General features: G+C 41.5%; 1 pseudogene; it reads right to left on the bottom strand.

Moving 5' to 3' along the window:
• Nucleotides 1-214: 214 nt before the first annotated feature.
• On the bottom strand, nucleotides 215-1136 carry LOC113894787 (annotated as a pseudogene).
• Between the last annotated feature and the right edge of the window lie 11869 nt (nucleotides 1137-13005).

Raw genomic sequence — 13005 nt, 5'->3', positions numbered from 1 at the left:
ATTTGACCACTTGTCCCTATATATTATGGGTAAGACTTTGAAACTGAACCCCTTTCCCCACCAAATGGTCAGTGCATCACCCCCAGGGTGCTTTCTATGAGTTGTTGCTCCCAATAGACATTGTTATTTTCTCATGGTTTTCATCAAGTAATTCAGGTTGTTATTTTTTAATATTGTAGTATATTTTTTAACATGATATGAGTGTCACGAAAGGTTATCCTGTGCTAAAATGAAAATTGCTCATGCCCTGGGGACTTCTTTTCTTCCAATGCCTGCCTCCATTCACTATCCAGTCAGCAGCCCAAGCAGTGGGAACTGCAGACCAGTCTTCCAGTGGCGAATGGAGCTCTCCATTCTTCAGCAGGAAACTGCTGCATAGGCACTGAGGACACCCCACCTTCAGCCCAGCCTGGGACTCAAGTAGCAGTAAATTTGGGAACTGGAGCAGTTCATTCATCCTGAAATCCCTCCTTTGTAACAGTCTTTAATGCAACAGCCTGAGCTTCCTTTTCAGTCCCTTTAGGGACTCTGAAGAAGTAGAGATTACATGTGACCTTCCATGGGTGTTCACAGGAAAAGGTGCCATGCTTGTGCCGAACTTTCTGGGTCAGCATCCACCACTTCAGACTCACCAAGTGAGCCCCCTTGTGAAGGATGGTCTCTGTCATCCTCGCTAGAGCCTTCACATGGTGCAGAGGAGTGTCTGTATTCTGCTGAGTGACTGTAGGCAGGTTAACATAAAGTGTCGCTGTGAGAGGCTGGTGACCAACCCTGGGTCAGTCACCACCAGAAATCATGGCTCACAGAAGGCTGCCTGGATCTGGCTGGTGAAGATTCCAGGAGTTAAGTGGCCAGCAGTCGGAGTGGCTCCAGTGGCAGCTGCAAACTTTAGCATAGCTCAATCGCCAGTATTCTTGGGTTATATGATACTGGTATCAGCTGAGTTTGCCAGCAAAAGCTTCTAAGCTTTTCCCAGTTTCTGTACAGATTTATGAATTAAATTCCACTTTTTTTTTGGTACATATGCTGCTCCATTTGGAAGTCAAGGTTAATGTCACCTAGTGGGTTACTGCTGCAAGGAATCTATGGGCATCCTTATTTCTCATTAGGAAAACATCAAGATCTCTGGATGTCATGAAAGTTTCCCATTAAGTTACAATAGGAGCCCAGAACAATGCTATGTGGACTCCTCTCTGGTTAGCCCAGAAAGGTGAGTTGTATTTTTATTTGCACTTTTATTATTATCAACTCACACAGGTTTTCAGGTGCACTGTCGGTTTATATGTCTTTATATAGTGAATGATCATGATATTTTCCAGTTTTTCTTTAGAGACTGATTTTTGCGAAGTTGGAAACATCTTTTATGTAACAGCTAGCTTCAACACTAATCCCTCAAATGGGTTGCTAAAATACTTTCTCAGTTTAGACTTTCTTTTTTAAATTGTTTAACAAAGATCTTGTTAAAATTGTTTTAACAAGCAGCTTTTATTTATTTATTTTTATAGTTTTTGGTAAAAAAAATGTGAGGTACTGAAAACAGTTTTTCAGGAAACTAATCTAGCAGTGGTAGGCAGAGTTGTTTAGATAAGGACAGCTCAATTAGTACATCAGTTCATAATTGAAAAATGAGACAAGGTTCTGCAGTCAAAAGCCAGAGATGGAAACAAAATTTAATGAATAAGCGTCAGATGCCTTTTAAAGGACGTGGTGCTAGTGGTAAAGAACCCACCTGCCAGCACAGGAGATGTAAAGACATGTTGGTTTGATCCCTGGGTTGGGGAAACCCCTAGAGGAGGGTATGGCAACCCACTCCAGTGTTCTTGCCTGGAGAATCCCTTGGACAGAGGAGCCTGCTGGGCTATACTCCATGGGGTCGCAGACTGAACTGCTTAGCATTCACACAAACTTTTTAAGGGAAGAATGATAGGAATTGGTTCAATGTACGTTCTAAAGAGATATGTCACAAATGATCCCAAAATTTGAGACTAAGAAGAATGTACCAGTGCTAGAAACATAAAATGTTGGTGTGCTGCCCCATTGTTTTTCTCAAAGTTTATTAGATTTTAAGTAAACAGTTTATGGTGACAACAGTCTACAAATATGAACACTGAAGAGTCTTGGGAATTTTTTTTTCTGTCTTTGATACACATTCTTAAATAACCAAACTCATGTTTTGTTATATTTCATTATAAGCACTAATTGTGTTGTGAGCTAGTGGCGCCAGATAAACAGGAGTTTCTGTCTTCCCTCTAACTTCCTACTATAGCTGGGCTACTCCTCCTGTTCCACATTGGTACCAAGTCATAGGTGACTGGTTGCAATGATCGGCTGTGACATGAGACCCCAGGCTCCCGACCTACTTCCATTCCTGCCCCTATATGCCAGAATTACCTCCCACTACATATCTAAGCCCAAGCATACTACATATATGGAATCATGTGCAATGGCAAATGTTCTGGCTGATCAGGAGCCTGGAAGGAAAATGGTTAAAAGACCAAGTTCAAGGAGGTCTGGTGTAGAGGCGTGTGGATCGACATAGGAGAATGGACACATGTGGAGAACAAAAAGTGTCTTGCTGTCTCTGGGTATAGGACCATGGCACCTCGTTCATAAAAGATTGTCACAGGAATCCCATAGAATGTATTCTTTCCTACTTTCTCTGTCCATCTGACAATGCCTTATCCACAATTCTAAAATCCAAAGACCTCTGACATCCAACAGTTATTTTTCTTTTTGCAAACTCATTTGGCAGCAGAAAATTAGTTGAAGTGACATGATGACATTTATAGTTGTAATTACTATTAATAAAGGCAATAAATTAAATAACCCAGATGTCACATGATTTTCCAATACAGTAAGGATTTCAATGGTGAGAAGAACACCAACATTACTAAGAATTGAGGTGGTGACTCTCTCTTGCAGCCTGAAGCAGGAGAATGTGTTATAAGGCTAACCTCACTAGTAACGGTAGAAATGAGTAAAGTCCCCAAACGATAAAGCCTGGTAGTATTGCTTAACCATCAGAAGCCTGGTGGGTGCAACTGATCATAATGACCCTCATGCTATCTATCACTTTTGCACCAGCTCCTGTTCCTCAGCTCACATCTATGGTTGCAACAAAGATCAGTTACAACCAGCTGATGGAACGATTGGGTTCATGAATGGGTAAACTGGGGATATGGGTACAAGACAGAATTAGATGACAACTCTACTATAGCTTCATTCAAGGTAAGACAGTGATGACAGGAAATCATCTCAATGATCAGAGGTTTCAGGCAGTGCCCTACTCATCCATTTCGTGGGGATGCAGGAGTGGTCCAAGCTTAGAAGATACATGGAATTCTGGGCAATGGGAAGTGGCTTGGCTGATCAGGGTCCTGGAAAGAGAAATATTGAAAGGTCAGTTTCAGTGAGTTCTGGCTAGAAACATGGGTTTGGATATGTGAGTATGGTCACAAAATTGTGGACATATTTGTATCACGTGTTAATGCCCACCAGAGATCTCCACCATGAAAACAACACTAAACACCCTGGTAAATCTAATTGAATCAGCCCATTTACAAGAGCCAGCCTCTGTCATCATCCACCCCAGTGCTGACACACTGGGTACATAGAAGAAGTATCCGTGATGACAGAATTGGAGGCTATGCAACAGTATGGGCTGCTACCTGCCAAAGCTGCAAAACACCAAACCTGCTAGTAATAGAGACCTTTGTTGAGCTGTCTATATGGCACCAGCTGGTTGCTGGGAGGGCAGCAGAATACACTGGACTCCTTCCACCTTGGAAGGTATAGAGATTCATTTTGATAAGAACAGACATACTACAGTTAAGGAGTCATTTTTCCTACCCATGAATCCCTAGCCAGCACCATTGTTCTAGGATCTATAAAACGTATGAGTCATCACTACAAGACTCCACAAATGTTATGTCAGGTCAAAGGACCAACTCTATTGAAAAGGGGGTTTGCTGATGGTCTGTGACACTTGATCCACCAGTCGTATTACACACAGTGCCACACCGAAGCTGCTGGCCAGATAGAGCAGTGGAATTGCCTGCCGCAGGAGAAGGAAGTATGTACAAGTTCAGAGATGATACGTTACGATGACTTCATTCCTTCTGGACATAGTGTCCACTTTAATTCACTTTATATGATGCTGTGTCCCTAGTAAATAGAATGTATAAATCCAGAAACCAAAATGCAGGAGCAGGATTAATCCCACTTGTCATCAGTCCAAGTGACTCACCTGGCAAATGTGTGGTTCCCATCCCTGCCACTCTGAGTACTCTTCCCTCAAAAAGAAGCATTTCCACCAGGACACGACAAGACCTCTACTCACCTATCAGCTGGGGGTTGCCTCCTGGATGTATCATGTTCCTCTTGCAAATGACCAGAAAGTGAATGGGGTTAGTACGTCGATAGGAGTAATTGACCATTTTCACCAGCAGAAGTAATACAAAGTGGGCAGGGAGCAATATGTCTGATACTCAGATGATCATTGGGGTACCTCTTGGTGCCCCCTTCCCAAGTTTTGGTAGTCAATGGAAAAGCTTGGTGGAAAAACTTAGTAATATTTTTCTGCATAAAGCTAGGTTATCTGGGTCTCAGAAACCTCAGGAATGTTGATCTGGATCATGCCACAGGAATGATAAACGTCCTTCCATGAACCTCTGTCTTAGAGTCAGATTCCTGTGGAACCTAGTCTGAGATTCATGTTTATTTAAAGGTGACTCCTCCAACGGGCTGGAAATGTCATATACTATGTGGTATAATGGGCTTCCCTGGTGGCTCAGATGGTAGAGAATCTGCCTGCAATGAAGGAGACCTGGGTTCAGTCCCTGGGTTGGGAAGATCTCCTGGAGGAGGGCATGGCAACCCACTCCAGTATTCTTGCCTGGAGACTCCGCATGGACAGAAGAGCCTGGTGGGCTACAGTCGATGGGGTCGCAAAGAGTCAGACACAACTGAGGGACTAAGCACACACACGCATATGGTATAAATACTGCCTTCCTTTCTTAAAATCTGAAAAGCTTCTAATTTTAAAGTGTTGTTGGTTATTGTTACCATCTTTCTAAATTCCATATATATGCATTAGTATACTGTATTGGTGCTTTTCTTTCTGGCTTACTTCACTCTGTATAATTTGGGAGAATAGCATTGAAATATGTATAATATCATATATGAAACGAGTTGCCAGTCCAGGTTCGATGCACGATACTGGATGCTTGGGGCTGGTGCACTGGGATGACCCAGAGGGATGGTATGGGGAGGGAGGAGGGAGGAGGGTTCAGGGTGGGGAACACATGTATACCTGTGGCAGATTCATTTTGATATATGGCAAAATTAATACAATATTGTAAAGTTTAAAAATAAAATAAAATAAAATAAAAAGAAAAGTCACAGAAAAAAAAATCTTTTGGATTTTGTAAAAATTATAAACTCACAAGAAGTTTCAAAAACAGTACATAGTCCAGAAGGGTCCCATATACGCATCACGCATATTCCCCAACATAATTCTAGTACATTATCAAACAAGGGGACTGATGAGAACAATACGATAAATCAGACTACAGAACAGACCTTGCTCAGATTTCACTGTTTTTTTAAGTCCTTACATTTTGCATGTTTTTGTGTATAATGCTATATTTTACACGTGTTGATTTTTGTATGTCCATCACTGAAGTCATGGTACATAAATGTTCTGTCCCACAAAGCAGTTCTTTCATTCTGCCCTTGACAGGCGCATACATCCTGTTTCCCTAACTTCTGGAAATAGCTGTGCATTTTTTTTTCTTTTATTCCAAGAATTTTATACAAAATGAATCATATAGTATGTAAACTTTTGAGATTGGCATTTTCAGCTAAGCCTGATTCCCATAATATTGAGCCAAATTGTTGCATATATTATTACTTTTGTTGCTGAGGAGTATTTTATTGTATGATGTGGAACAGTTAAATGTGTGATAAGTTTAAAGGCATTTGGGTTATTTCAAGATATTGGGATTGGAAATAAAGCTTCTGCGACATTAAAAAAATAAAATAAAAATAAAGTGTTGTTGGCCCCAGTGTTTTCAGAAAAGGTATTTCAGACTTGTGTTTAGTGAATAAAATGGAACAGGGGAAAGATGCCATGAAGATTATATTATAGATCTTTTAGGCATCTTTTATGTTTGCTCATGACCAACACATCTACCTGTTGTCTTCTTGCTTCTTTGCAAAAATCAGTCTTCCTCTACTACTGCCTGATTCAGGAGACTTTCATAGGCTTTGCTCTCCAAGGCGTCGACTAAAAAGATGCGAAAAGTGAGAGTTGTGAGTTAAGTTGTATTTGGGTCAAAATGAGTACTGCAGTCCAGGAGACAACAGCTCAGATAGCTCTGAGAGACTCCTCCAAAGAGGTAGTAGGGGATGGTCAACATACAAGATTTTGGTGAAGGGGAAATTCAATGCAACAAAGTGCTTACTTTACAAGAAGTTTTCTGCTGGTCAGGAGGAGTTGGTGTCACCATGAATGGATTTAGTGCTTTTCTAGATATGAGGAGATGTAAGGATTCAGTTCAGTCGCTCAGTTGTGTCCAACTTTTTGCCACCCCATGAATCGCAGCATGCCAGGCCTCCCTGTCCATCACCAACTCCCGGAGTTTACCCAAACTCATGTCCATCGAGTCGGTGATGCCATCTAGCCATCTCCTCCTCTGTCGTCCCCTTCTCCTCCTGCCCCCAATCCCTCCCAGCATCACAGTCTTTTCCAATGAGTCAACTCTTCGCATGAGGTGGCCAAAGTACTGGAGTTTCAGCTTTAGCATCAGTTCTTCCAATGAACACCCAGGACTGATCTCCTTCAGAATGGACTGGTTGGATCTCCTTGCAGTCCAAGGGACTCTCAAGAGTCTTCTCCAACACCACAGTTCAAAAGCATCAATTCTTCGGCACTCAGCTTTCTCGACAGTCCAACTCTCACATCCGTACATGACCACTGGAAATTGGGATCATGAAATCAGCTCCTGAAAATAACTAACCGTCTAAAGACCTGTTCTGCCAGCTTCCCTGGAGCACAGACTGCCCCACTCTCCACCCTGAACTCCCCTCAGGGGGTGTTGAAGGTCCGCAGTTGCAGCAGCTCAGGGTTCAGTCTCTGCAGAGGCAGATGGTAAATGCCCTTATTGTTGTTGTTCAGTCGCTGGGAAATGCTCTTGGCAAGTGCTAATTTGTGGTTGACAAAGGTTCACTTTTCCTTCTCATAATCTCCAGACACTGACATCTTAGAAGACCTAATGTTCATCTTTAAATTTTTGCTAGATTATATCTTTCCAAGTACAAATATATTAAGTATTTTCTAAGAAATATTCTCAAATCTTTTGAATTAAAAATAAGCAAATTATCCTCCACTAACAGCTCATGATTATATAAAGTTTTCTCTTTGACATGTTTCAAAAATTTCTTGGCAAAGATGAAGAGTAATCACTGGAGTGAGTACTTATATGTAATAATTAAGAATATACATTCTATCTACGTTTCTCAAAGAGATTGCTTCCATGTAAACCCTACGGTTTTTACATGGAAGCGTACAAAAGTGTTATCTGGCGTTATAGTGCCACCAAGTGGTAAAACTGACATGAAACTGTAGGATTATATTCTTAGTCACAAAATGCGAGTTTAACTTCCATTCTAGAATTCCTACCAAGGCTGTGTTTATAATCAAATATCTCATTTCAAAGCACAACCTGAGCTATTTTTAATTTGGTAATTCTGATGATTTTATTTATGGACCTGATATGGAGTATTTAGATTTGGGGGAGTGGGGAGGAGGCAGGTATAGACACTGAAGAAAGCACACCTTCCTACTGTTTGTTTTGATTCTTTACTATCTATAAATTACCATTTGCTACTGCAAAAGGCTATTGTCAGGCCTAAGGTCCTCTCTGACGTTTGGCCAGAGGCAGTTCCTTATCATGTGGGCCTCTGCTTACGGGTGCTCACAACCCTCCGTCTTGCTTGTCATTCAGAGAAACAGATCCAAGAAAGGAGGAGAAACAGCGAGGCAGCAAGAGCGAAAGTCAAGTCACGGTCTCTCTCCGACCTAATCTCAGAAGTGACGTCCCACCACCATCGTCGTTTTTTCTGTTTATTAGAGTTGGGTGCAGCGCACGATCAAGGGGAGGGGGTTACAGATGGCAGAAACACCAGGAGGCAGGGCTCTCTGGGGGGTCATCTCAGAGGCTGCCTACCACAGTGCTTCTCTGAAATAAATGCATAACCCCTGAAATGCTCACACTTTATAAAAATTCAAATACTGTATCGTTCTCTCGCAGTCACTAATAATTTTATTATGCATACTAGCGTTTATTATTATGCTCTGGGCTTCCCAGATGGCACAGTGCTGGAGACGCAAGTTTGATCCTTAGGTCAGGAAGACCCCCTGGAAGAGGAAATGGCAACCCACTCCAGTACTCTTGCCTGAGAAATTTCCGGGACAGAGGAGCCTGGAGGGAATACAGAACACGTGGGCGCAGAGTTGGACACGACTGAGCAACCAGCGCACACAGTACTGTGCTCCAGATAAACTATTCTAAATGTTTTACTACAGATTTACTCATTAATTGTCAACTCTGTAATCCTTGTAACAACTCTATAATACTATTACTAATTCCATCACACAGATAAGGCAAAGGGGGGCCCAGAAAAATTAAGCACGTTGTCAAGATTTGAAACTGGGCCATCTGGCTCCAAGGAGAATACAGTGTTCAAGATGATTTCTATTTGCCATACAACAGAAACTGTAAATTGAAGATAAGGAACACCATTGAAAATAAAGATAAAAGCAGATTTTCCACAGTGATTCTCAGCTTCCTACTATTCCAGCTGATACATTTTAAAATATAAAGACAGTGCTTTTGCTTCACCTTCAATAGCCCTAATTTAGGCCAATATCCTGGCATTATTGTTAATTCTTTCACCCTCAAAAGTGTTGCAATTAGGATAATAAATTTATTATTTGTTTTAATACATAGGTTCCCAGGTGGTACTAGTGGTAAAGAACCCACCTGCCAATGCAGGAGATATAAGAGACTTGGGTTCGATCCCTGGATAAGGAAGATCCCCTGGAGAAGGAAATGGCAACCCACTCCAGTATTCTTGCCTGGAGAATCCCATGGATGGAGGAGCCTGGTGGGCTACAGTCCACCGGGTCGCAAAAAGTCGGATGCCACTGAGCGACTTCACTTCACTTCACCATACCTCCAAGTGATTCTGATGTGGCGCTAACGGTTCATAGTCACTTTTTTAGATCGTTAAAACTGTAAGAAAAATAATGATAAAATAGTGTCACAGTGATTACGCCTTGATTAGGGAGCAGCACAAATCATTTAGCTGCTGCTGCTGCTGCTAAGTTGCTTCAGGCGTGTCCGACTCTGTGCAACCCCATGGACTGCAGCCCACCAGGCTCCCCCGTCTCTGGGAATCTCCAGGCAAGAACACTGCAGTGGGGTGCCATTTCCTTCTCCAAATCATTAGCTAGCTCCCACATGAATCTAGCGGCAGAAACTTGAACATATGGGAAAAGGTAATTATAAAATACATTGTCTTTAGAGCTTGTCTATCACTTTGTCCTTCATAAATACAATGTAAAATGTGGGTCTAGTTAAGTTGATCAATTTTACCAGCAAAAATATCCCAACTAGACAGATTAGAGTCCAAGATTTTTAAGAAATTATTTTAGGTTGCTTATGACGGCAGAGCCTGGTAGGCTGCAGTCCATGGGGTCGCTAGGAGTCGGACATGACTGAGCAACTTCCCTTTCACTTTTCACTTTCATGCATTAGAGAAGGAAATGACAACCCACTCCAGTGTTCTTGCCTGGAGAATCCCAGGGACGGGGGAGCCTGGTGGGCTGCCGTCTCTGGGGTCGCACAGAGTCGGACACGACTGAAGCGACTTAGCAGCAGCATATTTATTAAATTGAGTTGTTAAGCAAGTGAATGCTTACATCACTAATAAAATGCATTTGTTTTTAGAGTTAGTAAGAGATAAACAGACTAAAAGTTGTTGAAAAAATAATTTAAAGTTTATATATAGAAAATAACTAAGAACATGCAAATTTTCAGATACTAACATTAGCAGAAAAAGCCTGCATTTTGACCTTTAGCCAGAAGAGGGCATTACATGACTACCATTTGATGGCATGTTACTGTAAATATACTTTTTTTTTTTTTAATCTAGAAAGACTAAATAAACGGAAAAAAAAAAAAATCATGAATGATAGCATCCAAAACCTATCAGATCAGTCGCTCAGTTGTGTCCGACTCTTTGCGACCCCATGAATTGCAGCATGCCAGGCCTCCCTGTCCATCACCAACTCCCAGAGTTCACTCAGACTCACGTCCATGGAGTCAGTGATGCCATCCGGCCATCTCATTCTCTGTCGTCCCCTTCTCCTCTTGCCCCAATCCCTCCCAGCATCAGAGTCTTTTCCAATGAGTCAACTCTTGGCATGAGGTGGCCAAAGTATTCAGCTTTAGCATCATTCCTTCCAAAGAAACCCCAGGGCTGATCTCCTTCAGAATGGACTGGTTGGATCTCCTTGCAGTCCAAGGGACTCTCAAGAGTCTTCTCCAACACGACAGTTCAAAAGCATCAATTCTTCCGCGCTCAGCCTTCTTCACAGTCCAACTCTCACATCCATACATGACCACAGGAAAAACCATAGCCTTGACTAGACGAACCTTTGTTGGCAATGTCTCTGCTTTTGAATATGCTATCTAGGTTGGTCATAACTTTCCTTCCAAGGAGTACGTGCCTTTTAATTTCATGGCTGCAGTCACCATCTGCAGTGATTTTGGAGCCCAGAAAAATAAAGTCTGACACTGTTTCCACTGTTTGTCCATCTATTTCCCATGAAGTGATGGGACTGGATGCCATGATCTTCGTTTTCTGAATGTTGAACTTTAAGCCAACTTTTTCACTCTCCACTTTCACTTTCATCAAGAGGCTTTTGAGTTCCTCTTCACTTTCTGCCATAAGGGTGGTGTCATCTGCATATCTGAGGTTATTGATATTTCTCCCGGCAATCTTGATTCCAGCTTGTGTTTCTTCCAGTCCAGCGTTTCTCATGATGTACTCTGCATAGAAGTTAAATAAACAGGGTGACAATATACAGCCTTGAAGTACTTCTTTTCCTATTTGGAAGCAGTCTGTTGTTCCATGTCCAGTTCTAACTGTTGCTTCCTGACCTGCATACAGATTTCTCAAGAGGCAGATCAGGTGGTCTAGTATTCCCATCTCTTCCAGAATTTTCCACAGTTTATTGTGATCCACACAGTCAAAGGCTTTGGCATAGTCAATAAAGCAGAAACAGATGCTTTTCTGGAACTCTCTTGCTTTTTCCATGATCCAGCGGATGTTGGCAACTAGCATCCAAATCCTTACAGAAAAGAATTTAAGATGGCAAGATATCATTCATTGTTAACATTTAAAGGACACTAGGACCACCCCCACCCCCATTCTAATTTCATTTTACAAATGATACAGCTAAAGTTCATGCCTGAGATCCCCAGGACCAGCACTGTCATCTGAGAGTGAATTCTTCTCTAACACTCTTCTATAGCCTCCAGCTCACCACCACATCAAAGCACTGTCTTGAAAGCTGACATGGGGGCTGACCGATTTGTGTTAGAACTTCCAGCAGCATTGGCAACACCAAGAAAAGAAGCAGCAGCTCATTCTTAAAAACTGAAGGTAATGGAATTTAAATATAGACATTTTCATTGTGATCATACCTAAGAAATGTTTCTTAGTAGAATTTAATTCTCTTTAAAGTGAAATCAAAGTGCTCCTTCATGAAAAGGGCACAAGAGAAAGCAGCAATCCCTACCCTCATTTTCCTGTGGCCAAATAATGTTGGTCTTTGGTCACAAGATAATAGTGTAGAACTAGGACGTCGGCAACCAGATTGTCTTTCTTATTTATAAACATTTTATAATGGGTTGGGAAGATCTGCTGGAGAAGAGATAGGCTACCCACTCCAATATTCTTGGGCTTCCCTTGTGGCTCAACCGGTAAAGAATCCATCTGCAATGTGGAAGACCTGGGTTCCACCCCTGGGTTGGGAAGGTCTCCTGGAGAAGGGAAAAGTTCCCCACTGCAGTATTCTGGCCTGGAGAATTCCACCGACTGTGTGGTCCATGGGGTAGCAGAGTTGGACATGCCTGAGCGACTTTGACTTTCACTGTGCTAGATTATTTATACGTGTTATCTCTCTTAGTTCATACTTGGCATGAATATCTTTTTTTGTTTTTCTATTTTACTGACTCAGAAATTGAGTTAGAAATTTTCCCCAAATTATATTGCCTTAAGTAATAGACATGATTTTAAAGTGCAGGTTTATGTAACAATGACAAACCAACTTGCAGGAGTCACCATAAAGCCCTCTAAATGTTTACCATTTGAAGCTGTATGAAAATATGAGTAAGGCAGAGAAATTACATGCAATTTTGTCTTTTACTTCCCTAAATACCTTTCATTTTTACTGAAAATGAAATACACTTCATACCATCCATTATTTTCAATAGTTCCTCAGTTCAGTAGATTTTGTGTTCACCTATTGGGGTGAAGTTCATGATTCCGCCAGCTATAATATAAGATGTTTCCACTTATAATCACAGAATTAAATGTGTATGAAGCCTCATAAGATGAACTCATATGCTCATTTCCAAAGTTATTTTCTGATTTGCATTCTGAAGGTCTATGTTGCAGTGATATTATTTCCTGTGGAATAATCACCAGCTTCTTTTTATAGTTAATTTAATATATGGAGGATCCCATGGACAGAGGCTCCTCGGGGGCTACAGTCCATGGGGTCACAAAGAGTTGGACATGACTGAGTGACTAAGCACAGCACAATGATAAAATACTATCTAATAGTATATCTTCTTATTTTCAAATGGACCTTTTGTGTAGAGAACGTGTGAGTTTGTTAGAGGTAACTCCCTTCTTTGTACACGTATGAAA

This window comes from Bos indicus x Bos taurus, chromosome 6 (genome assembly GCF_003369695.1).
Source record: "Bos indicus x Bos taurus breed Angus x Brahman F1 hybrid chromosome 6, Bos_hybrid_MaternalHap_v2.0, whole genome shotgun sequence".
NCBI lineage: Eukaryota > Metazoa > Chordata > Mammalia > Artiodactyla > Bovidae > Bos > Bos indicus x Bos taurus.
This window is presented reverse-complemented; position numbering and strand designations above follow the sequence as displayed.